Source organism: Malurus melanocephalus, unplaced genomic scaffold (genome assembly GCF_030028575.1).
Source record: "Malurus melanocephalus ecotype Western Australia unplaced genomic scaffold, MMel_1.1 scaffold_2092, whole genome shotgun sequence".
Taxonomy (NCBI): Eukaryota; Metazoa; Chordata; class Aves; order Passeriformes; family Maluridae; genus Malurus; species Malurus melanocephalus.
In genome coordinates this window covers 3,535-14,482 of record NW_026625324.1, presented here as the reverse complement: position 1 = coordinate 14,482, position 10,948 = coordinate 3,535, and the positions used below count along the sequence as shown (strand labels likewise).

Sequence of the window (10,948 nt, the reverse complement as noted above, 5' to 3'; positions counted from 1 at the left end):
CCCGAATTCTGAGCCCATCCCAAAATCTCAGCTTCGAAATCCCAAATTTTTATGGGATCAGAGGGGACCTGAGAGGGTTTTTCCTCCTCTTTCACCCCCCTGAGGTCGGAATAAATAAATAAATTCATTATTTATTTTAATTTTTTATGGCATTTCCATAAAAACGTCCCCACAGGAATTCGGGACCTACCTTAGGGCCTGGGGGGCCTCGGTCACCTCTCAGACCGTCCTTCCCGGGATTTCCCTAAAAAACAGCGGGAATGGGTGAATTCCCATCGAAAATTCCCATTTTTCATGATCGATTTTCATGCTGATCCCAAATTTATTTCCCCTTTTCCAGTGGGACCAATGGACCCTTTCCACTGTCTCCCAAATTCCAATTTTTAGTTAATTTTTTTATAATTTTATAATTTTATAATTCTATAATTTTATGATTTTATAGTTTTATAATTTTATAAATTTTGGATTAAATTTGGATTAATTCCACTCTTCACTTGAAATTCATCCTATTCCCTCTAAAATTCCCATTTCCCGTGCCTTGATCCCAAATCCCAAATCCCAAATTCCCCTTTTCCAGAGGCACCAACCAACCCTTTTTTGAATTACCTAAATTCCCATTTTTAGGTTATTTTTTTATAATTTTATAATTTTATAATGTTATAATTTTATAAATTTTGGAATAAATTTGGATTAATTCCACTCTTCGCTTGAAATTCATCCTATTCCCTCTAAAATTCCCATTTCCCGTGCCTTGATCCCAAATCCCAAATCCCAAATTCCCCTTTTCCAGAAGGACCAACCGAGCCTTTGTAATGTCTCCCAAATTCCCATTTTTAGGTTATGTTTTATAATTTTATAATTCTAAAATTTTATAAATTTTGAATTAATTTGAATTAATTCCACTCTTCACTTGAAATTCATCCTATTCCATCTAAAATTCCCATTTCCCGTGTGCTGATCCCAAATTTATTTCCCCTTTTTCCAGTGGGACCAATGGACCCTTTCCGATGTCTCCCAAATTCCAATTTTTAGGTTATTTTTTTTATAATTTTATAATTTTATAAATTTCGGATTAAATTTGGATTAATTCCACTCTTCACTTGAAACTATTTCTATTCCCTCTAAAATTCCCATTTCCCATGTGCTGATCCCAAATTTATTTCCCCTTTTTCCAGTGGGACCAATGGACCCTTTCCGATGTCTCCCAAATTCCAATTTTTAGGTTATTTTTTATAATTTTATAATTCTATAATTTTATAATTCTATAATTTTATAATTTTATAAATTTTAGGTTAGATTTGGATTAATTCCACTCTTTGCTTGAAATTCGTCCTATTCGCTCTAAAATTCCCATTTCCCGTGTGTCGATCCCAAATCCCAAATTCCCCTTTTTCAAGTTGCCCAAATTCCCATTTTTAGGTTATTTTTTTTAAATTTTATAATTGTATAAATTTTGGGTTAAATTTGGGGAAATTCCACTCTTTGTTTGAAACTCATGCTATTCCCTCTAAAATTCCCATTTCCCATGCGCTGATCCCAAATTTATTTCCCCTTTTCCAGAGAGACCAATGGACCCTTTCTGATGTCTCCAAAATTCCAATTTTTAGGTTATTTTTTGTAATTTTATAATTTTATAATTTCATAATTTTATAAATTTTGGGTTAAATTTGGATTAATTTTGCTCTTTACGTGAAACTCATTCTATTCCCTCTAAAATTCCCAAATCCCAAATCCCAAATTCTGCTTTTCCAGAGGGACCATTATTTAAATCCCATTTAAATAAATATTAAAATAAAAAAAATGAGAAAATAAAAAAAAATTGTAAATTTAATTCTGAATAAATAATAAAAATCAATAAAATTAAAAATAATAAATAAAGTTAGAAATAAATAACAAAACAACAAGTGAAGAAAATTAAAAATCATAGATTTGATAAGAAATAAATAATAAAATAAGAAATCAATAAAATACAAAAGAATTAATTAGAAAGAAGCCATAAAATAATAAAAATAATAAATTTATGTATAGATAAATAATTTAAAGGAAACAAATAAGTAATAAATTTAATAAGAGGTGAACAAGAAAATAATGAAACAAATATAATAAAGTAATAAATAAAACTAAAAATTCCACTCAATAAAAAATTAATTAATAAATAGATATAAAGAAAAATAATAAAGAACCATTAAAAAAGAAAATAAATAAATAATAAATTTAATAATACGTGAACAAGTGACAAAAAATAATTAAGAAAGAAAAATAAAAATCGAATATAATAATTACAATTAATTAAATAATTAAATAAATAAATAAATAAATAAATAAATAAATAAATAAATAACACAATAATTAAATTATTAAAATAGAAATCCCACTTCCTCCCAGTTCCTCACGTCTTTCCCAGATTTTCCCGGATCCCCTTTGGTTCCCGGGAGCCCCGGAGGACCCTGCAGGAAAAAAATTGAAATTAAAAAAAAAAAATCACAAAAGAAAAATTTAAAAATTCATTATTTATTCTCTTTATTATAATTTAATATTGAATTMTTTATTTTCTTTATTTTTATTATATTTTAACAATAAACTCATGATTTATTTTAATTCTTATTATAATTTAATAATAAATTCAATATTTATTTTATTATTTTATCATGATTAAATATTGAATTAATTATTTTTAATATGATTTAATAGTAAATTAATTATTTTTTAATTTCTTTATTATTTTATTATTTGTTATCAAGAGGAAACCAGGATGGAGAAGGGAACCAGAGCAGCCCCAGCACTGTCCAGGGCAGGAAATTATAAAAATAATAATAATTATATAAATTAATAATTAATAATTAATAATTAATAATTAATAATTAATAATTAATAATTAATATATTAATATATTAATATATTATTCATGATAGAAAAATTGGAATTTTTACCCGGATTCCTCTCACTCCCGGCTCTCCTGGGGCTCCAACTTCTCCCTGAAAAAAAAAAAAAAAAGAGGAGAGGTTTTAAAAATTCCCAAAAATTCTATGAGATTTGGGAATTTTGTGGCACTGAAAATGGGAAAAAAAAGTTGGGAATGGGAAAAAATGAGGGGAATTTTATTGCCATAAAAATGGGAATAAAAGGGAGAAAATGGGAAAAAATGAGGGGAATTTTATGGCATTAAAAATGGGAGAAAAAGGTTGAAAAGGGAAAAACTGAGGGGAATTTTATGGCAATAAAATTGGGAATAAAAGGAAGAAAAAGGAAAAAAATGAGGGGAGTTTTATTGCCATAAAAATGGGAGAAAAATGTTGAAAAAGGGAAAAAATGAGGGGAATTTTATTGCCATAAAAATGGGAATAAAGGGGTGAAAAGGGGAAAAATGAGGGGAATTTTATGGCATTAAAATTGGGAGAAAAAGATTTAAAAAGGGGAAAAAATGAGGGGAGTTTTATGGCATTAAAATTGGGAGAAGAAAGGGTGAAAAGGAAAAAAGGGGAAAAAATGAGGGAATTTTATTGCCATAAAAATGGGAAAAAAAGGGAGAAAATGGGAAAAAATGAGGGGAATTTTAATGACATAAAAATGGGAATAAAAGGGTGAAAAAGGGAAAAAATGAGGGAAATTTTATTGCCATAAAAATGGGAGGAAAAGGTTGAAAAAGGGGGAAAATGGGGAAAAAAGAGGGGGGAATTTTATGGCACAAAAATTGGGATTAAAAGGTTTAAAAAGGGAGAACTGAGGGGAATTTTATGGCACTAAAAACGGGAAAAAAAGGTTGAAAAGGGCAAAAAATGAGGGAAATTTTATTGCCATGAAACCGGTAGAAAAAGATTTTAAAAGGGAAAAAAAGAGGGGAATTTTATAGCACTAAATTTGGATTAAAAGGTTTAAAAAGGGAAAAAAACGGAGGGGAATTTGATTACCATAAAAATGGGAATAATATTAATTATTAATAATAATTGTTAATTCTTAACTGATTATTAATAATAATTAATTCCTGCCTGAGGAATGCCCACAGTCAGAAGGAATCACCGCAAGTGGGATTTTTCCAGAATTTTTCCCAGAAAATTCCGGGATTTTTCTGGGTTTGGAACATTTCCTGGGAAAAAAATCCCAAAACCGGGAATTTTTTTATGGCCTGGATGGAGATTTTTGGAAGGAACCTCCCAATGTCAGGCCTGGCCTCGGAAATTCCCAGGAATTTTTTGGGAATTCCGTCCCGGGGGGTGAAGATTTTGTTGGACTCACCTTCGGACCCGGCTTTCCCGACAATCCCACGTTTCCCTGCGGGAATATGGAATGAGGGAGACGGTGAGAAAATTCCAGGGAAAAACGGGAAAGAGGGAAAACTGGGAATGTCCCAAAAGGGGGGGGGATCCGAGGTGAGAAAATTCCAGGGAAAATGGAGAGGAAAACCGGGAATGTCCCAAAAGGGGGGCTCTGAGGTGAGAAAATTCCAGGGAAAATGGAGAGGAAAACTGGGAATGTCCCAAAAAGGGGCGGCTCTGAGAGTGACCAGGTGAGAAAATTCCAGGGAAAAACAAATGGGAAAATCGGGAATGTCCCAAAAAGGGGGGGCTCCGAGGTGAGAAAATTCCAGGGAAAACTGAAGGGGAAAAGTGGGAATGTCCCAAAAGGATCAGCTCCGAGCATGACCCAGGTGAGACAATTCCAGGGAAAATCAAAGGGGAAAATTGGGAATGTCCCAAAAGGAACAGCTTTGAGCATGACCCAGGTGAGAAAATTCCAGGGAAAACTGAAGGGGAAAAGTGGGAATGTCCCAAGAGAAGCAGCTCTGAGCACAACGCAGGTGAGACAATTCCAGGTGAGAAAATTCCAGGGAAAATCGAAGAAAGGGAAAACCAGGAATGTCTCAAAAGGAGCGGCTCTGAGAGTGACCAGGTGAGACAATTCCAGGTGTGACAATTCCCTGGAAAACCGGAAAAAGGGGAAAACCAGGAATATCCCAGAAGGATCAGCTCCGAGCATAACACAAGTGAGACAACTCTAGGGAAAAATGGAGAGGAAAACTGGGAATGTCCCAAAAGGAGCGGCTCCAAGTGTGACTCAGGTGAGACAATTCCAGGGAAAAACAGAGAAAAGGAAAACTGGGAATGTCCCAAAAAAGGAGCAGCTCCGAGCGCGACCCAGGTGAGAAAATTCCAGGGAAAACCAGAAAAAGGCAAAACTGGGAATGTCCCAAAAGGAGACGCTCTGAGAGCAACGCAGGTGAGACAATTCCAGGGAAAACCGGGAATGTCCCAAAAGGAGCGAGTCCGGGGATTGTTATGGGATAAGAAATTTTATGGATTAAGGATCGTTATGGGATTGGGATTGTTATGGGATAAAAAGTTTTACGTGATAAGGAGTTTTATGGGATAAGGATTGTTATGAGACAAAAATTGTTATGGGATAGGGATTGTTACGGGATAAGGATTGTTATGGGATAACAGTTGTTATGGGATATGGATTGTTATTGGATAAGGATTGTTATGGGATAAGGATTATTATGGGATAAGAAGTTTTATGGGATCAGGATTTTTACAGGATCAGAAGTTTTACGGTGCCCACCACCGAGGTTTCCCCTCAAACCCAATCCAATCCWGGAATTCCCACAGAATTCCCAGTTGAGCGCTGACCCCTCGACTTTTCCCATAGGAATTCTCCCCATTTTGGGGCAGAGCCCCTGACCCCACACCCCAAACCCCATGGGGTCCCCGTTCCTCGTCACCCCTGGGGTTCATCCCATTTGCTCAGACACAAAAGTCCCGAAGATGAAGCTCAAGTTGACTTTTGGGATGGGAAAAATTGGAAATGGGATTTCCTTGGCTCCTGTTGGCCAAGATTGTTATGGGATAAGAATTGTTATGGGATAGGAAGTTTTATGGGATAAGGCTTGTTAGTAAGGATTGTTATGGGTTAAGAAGTTCTATGAGATAAAAATTGTAACGGGATAGGGATTGTAATGGGATAAGGATTGTTATGGGATGAGAATTGTTATGGGATAAGAAGCTTTATGGGATCAGGATTGTTATGGGATAAAGATTTTTATGGGATCAGGATTGTTATGGGATAAGGATTGTTTTGGGATAAGAAATTTAATGGGATAAGGATTTTTATGGGATAAGAAATTTAATGGGATAAGGGTTGTTATGGGATCAGAATTGTTATGGGATAAGAAATTTAATGAGATAAGGATTGTTATGGGATGAGGATTGTTATGGGATAAGGATTGTTACAGGATAAGGATTGTTATGGGATAAGATATGTTTTATGGGATCAGGATTTTTACGGGATCAGAAGTTTTACGGGATCGGGATTTTTATAGGATCAGAAGTTTTACGGTGCCCACCACCAAGATTTCCCCTCAAACCCAATCCCAAAATTGGATTCTCAGCATTCCCAGTTGAGCGCTGACCCCTCAACCTTTTCCATAGGAATTCTCCGTATTTTGGGGCAGATCCCCTGACCCCAAAACCCCAAACCCCACGGGGTCCCCGTTCCTCGTCACCCCTGGGGTTGATCCCATTTCTGACCCCAAACCCCGTTGGTCCTGAATTGTCCCCGTCCCACCCCATTGTCCCACTCACCCGGTCACCGGTGTCTCCCTTCAGCCCCGGCTGCCCCGGAATCCCAAATCCTGGAATTCCCTGGAAAAAAAACACCAAAGGGATTTAGGATCTGGCCAAGCTCAGCCTTTCCAACCTCAGGATGAATCTCTGCGGAGCGGATCCGAGGAATTTTCAGCTCTGAGGAATTTCCACCTCCACAGAGCAGATTGGAGGAATTTCCGAGGTCCAAAGAATTTCTACCTCCATGGAGCAGATCCGAGGAATTGTCATCTCAACAGAGAAGTTCCAAGGAATTTCCATCTCCATGGAACAGATCCGAGGAATTTCCAGCTCCACGGAGCTGATCCAAGGAATTTCCAAGATCCGAGGAATTTCCATCTCAATGGAGTCGATCAGGGAATTTCCATCTCCACAGAGAAGTTCCAAGGAATTTCCATCTCCACGGAGCAGATCCGAAGAATTTCCATCTCCATGGAGCAGATCCGAGGAATTTCCAAGATCCGAGGAATTTCCAAGATCCGAGGAATTTCCAAGATCCGAGGAATTTCCATCTCTGCGGAGCAGATCCGAGGAATTTCCATCTCCATGGAGCAGATCTGAGGAATTTCCAAGATCAGAGGAATTTCCAACTCCACGGAGCAGATTGGAGGAATTTCCATCCCTGTGGAGCAGATCCGAGGAATTTCCATCTCTGTGGAGCAAATCTGAGGAATTTCCAAGATCTGAGGAATTTCCATCTCCAAGGAGCAGATTGGAGGAATTTCCATCTCCGCGGCGCAGTTCCGAGGAATTTTCATCTCCACAGAGAAGCTCCAAGGAATTTCCATCTCCGTGGAGCAAATCTGAGGAATTTGCATCCCCACGGAGCAGATCCAAGGAATTTCCAAGATCTGAGGAATTTCCACCTCCCCTGAGCAGATCCCAGGAATTTCCGTCTCCATGGAGCAGATCCGAGGAATTTCCACCTCCACGGAGCACATCCGAGGAATTTCCAATGTACGAAAAATTTCCATCTCCGCGGAGAAGATCTGAGGAATTTCCATCTCCATGGAGCAGATCCGAGGAATTTCAATCTCCACGGAGCAGATCTGAGGAATTTCTAAGATCCCAGGAATTTCCATCTCCGCAGAGCAGATCCGAGGAATTTCCAAGATCTGAGGAATTTCCATCTCCGCAGAGCAGATCTGAGGAATTTCCATCCCTGTGGAGCAGATCCGAGGAATTTCCATCTCCGCGGAGCAGATCCGAGGAATTTCCATCTCCGTGGAGCAGATCCGAGGAATTTCCATCTCCGCGGAGCAGATCCGAGGAATTTCCATCTCAGTGGAGTAGATACAAGGAATTTCCATCTTCACAGAGAAGTTCCAAGGAATTTCCATCTCCACAGAGCAGATCTCAGGAATTTCCAAGATCTGAGGAATTTCCATCTCGTGGAGCAGATCCAAGGAACTCCAATCTCCATGGAACAGATTGGAGGAATTTCCATCCCTGCTGAGCAGATCCGAGGAATTTCCATCTCCACGGAATTTACATCTCTGTGGAGCCGATTGGAGGAAATTCCGTCTCCTCGGAGCAAATCTGAGGAATTTCCGTCTCCATGGAGCAGATCTGAGGAATTTCCAAGATCTGAGGAATTTCCAACCCCACAGAGCAGATCGGAGGAATTTCCACCTCCATGGAGAAGTTCCAAGGAATTTCCACCTCCACGGAGCAGATCCAAGGAATTTCCACCTCCATGGAATTTCCATCTCCACAGAGCTGATCCAAGGAATTTTCATCTCCACAGAGAAGTTCCAAGGAATTTCCACCTCCGTGGAGCAGATCCGAGGAATTTCCATCTCCGCGGAGCAGATACGAGGAATTTCCAAGATCCGAGGAATTTCCATCTCCACAGAGCAAATCCGAGGAATTTCCATCTACCCCGGAGTTTCCTCGGTGGCCCCAAAAACCCCAAATCCTTCCGTCCCCGAAGGACGTGCGAGTTCCTCACCTTTTCCCCTTTTTCTCCCGGGATTCCTCGCGGTCCCGCCGGTCCGGGATCTCCCTGGGAATAAAAGGAACCCCTGGAATATTCCAGAATTTTTCCCTTTGGATAAACCTTGGGAAAAAAAATTCCCTTTGGAAAATCCAATAAATCCTACAATCCATTGAAAAAATCCTATAATCCATCCAATAAATCCTATAATCCATCCAATAAATCCTATAAACCATCCGATAAATCCTATTATCCATCCAATAAATCCTATAATAAATTCCTTCCATAATCTTATGTAAATCCCTTACAAATCCAGCTTGGGTTATTATTGATTAGCAGTGCTAATTATTTAATCGATTAATTAATTAATCAATGAAATCCATCTTGGATTTATAAGGAATCTCAGCTTTTCAAAAAGTGCTAACTAATTAATAAATTAATAAATTAATAAATTAATAAATTAATAAATTAATAAATCAAGAACATAATAAAATTAATAAATTAATAAATTGATAGATTAATAAATTAATAAAATTAATAAAACAATAAAATAATAATAAATTAATAAATTAACAGACTTACCTTGGCACCTTTCATGCCTGGAGGTCCCAAAACCTGAAGAGGAGAAGAAATCACAGAAATCCTCCGTTATTTGTAGAAAAAAAAAAATTCAAAAAATTGAATTTTTATGGAATCTTTTCCAAAGCGAGGAATATTATGGGATAAGGACTGTTATGGGATAAAGGTTGTTATGGGATAAGGATTATTATGGGATAAGGATTGTGATGGGATAAGGAATTTTATGGGATAAGGAATTTTATGGGATAATGATTGTTATGGGATTTGAAGTTTTATGGGATAAGGATTGTTATGGGATATGGATTGTGATGGGATAAGAGGTTTTATGGGATTAGAATTGTCATGGAATAAGAATTTCTATGGGATAAGAAGTTTTATGGGATAAAAATTGTTATGGGATAAGAATAGTTATGGGATTAGAATTGTCATGGGACAAGAACTGCCATGGGATAAAAAGTTTTATGGGATAGGAATTGTTATGGGATTTGAAGTTTTATGGGATAAAATTGTTGAGAGATTTTAAGTTTTATGGGATTAGAATTGTCATGGGATAAAAAATTTTGTGGGATAAAATATTTATGGGATTTGAAGTTTTATGGGATAAGGATTGTTATGGGATGAGGATTGTTATGGGATCAGAAGTTTCATGGGATAAGAGATTTTACGGGATATGAATTTTTATGGGATAAAGAGTTTTATGGGATAAGAATTATTATGGGATAAGGATTATTATGGGATAAGAAGTTTTATTGGATTATTAATTAATTAATTAATTAATCCTTATTAATAAGGATTTTTATGGGATAAAGATTGTTATGGAATAGGAATTCCTATGGGATAAGGATTTTTATGGGATAAGGCTCATTATCCTGCTCATCCCATTTTTCCCAATTTATTCCTTAAAAAATTCCCAAAACTCCTCTTAGGGAGGGGGACACGGAGCTCCAGGACATCCCTGTCGGATCCCACCGGGAAAATCGGGAAAATCGGGAAAATTCCACCGGAATTGGACAAACCCCTCAACGTTCACCCACCTGATCTCCCTTCGGCCCCGGAATTCCCTGGAAAAAAAAAAAAATCAGAAGGGAATTCCCGCCAGATTGGGAAAATCATGAATTTTCCATGAATTTTCCATGAATTTCCATGGATTTCCATGGACTTCCATGAGTTTCCATGAATTTTAATAATTTTCCATTGATTTTCATTAATTTTCCATGAATTTTCAGAAATTTCCATGCATTTTCAAAGAATTTCCATAAATTTTCATGAATTTTCAGAATTTTTCACAATTTTTAAATGAATTTTTCATGAATTTTCATGACTTTTTCAGGATTTTTTCATGAATTTTCATTAATTTTCATGAATTTCCATGAATTTCCATGGATTTTTATAAGTTTCCATGAGTTTCCATGAATTTCTATTAATTTCAATGTATTTTCAGACATTTTCCATGAATTTTCATGAATTTCCATTAATTTCCAATATTTTTCCATGAATTTTTCATGAGTTTTCAGAAATTTTCACCAGTTTTCATAAGTTTCTATTAATTTCTACTAATTTCCATGGATTTCCATGAATTCCCATGAATTTCGATGGATTTTGCACGAGTTTTCAGAAATCTCCATCAATTTCCATGAATTTTCCATGAATTTTCATTGATTTTCCATTAATTTTCCATGAATTTTTCATACATTTTCATGAAATTTCCATGAATTTTCCATAAATTTTTCATAAATTTTCATGAAATTTCCATGAATTTTTCATGAATTTCCACAAATTTCCATGGATTTTGCATGAGTTTTCAGAAATTTCCATGAATTTTCCATGAATTTTCCAT

General features: G+C 36.5%; 1 long non-coding RNA gene across 1 annotated transcript; it reads right to left on the bottom strand.

Moving 5' to 3' along the window:
- Positions 1–2,392: 2,392 nt before the first annotated feature.
- Positions 2,393–4,270, bottom strand: LOC130587565 (uncharacterized). Its single transcript, XR_008966807.1, has 3 exons — positions 4,234–4,270; positions 2,931–2,975; positions 2,393–2,447 (listed from the first exon to the last, which is right to left on the bottom strand). It is a non-coding gene; the product is annotated as an uncharacterized LOC130587565 (long non-coding RNA).
- Between the last annotated feature and the right edge of the window lie 6,678 nt (positions 4,271–10,948).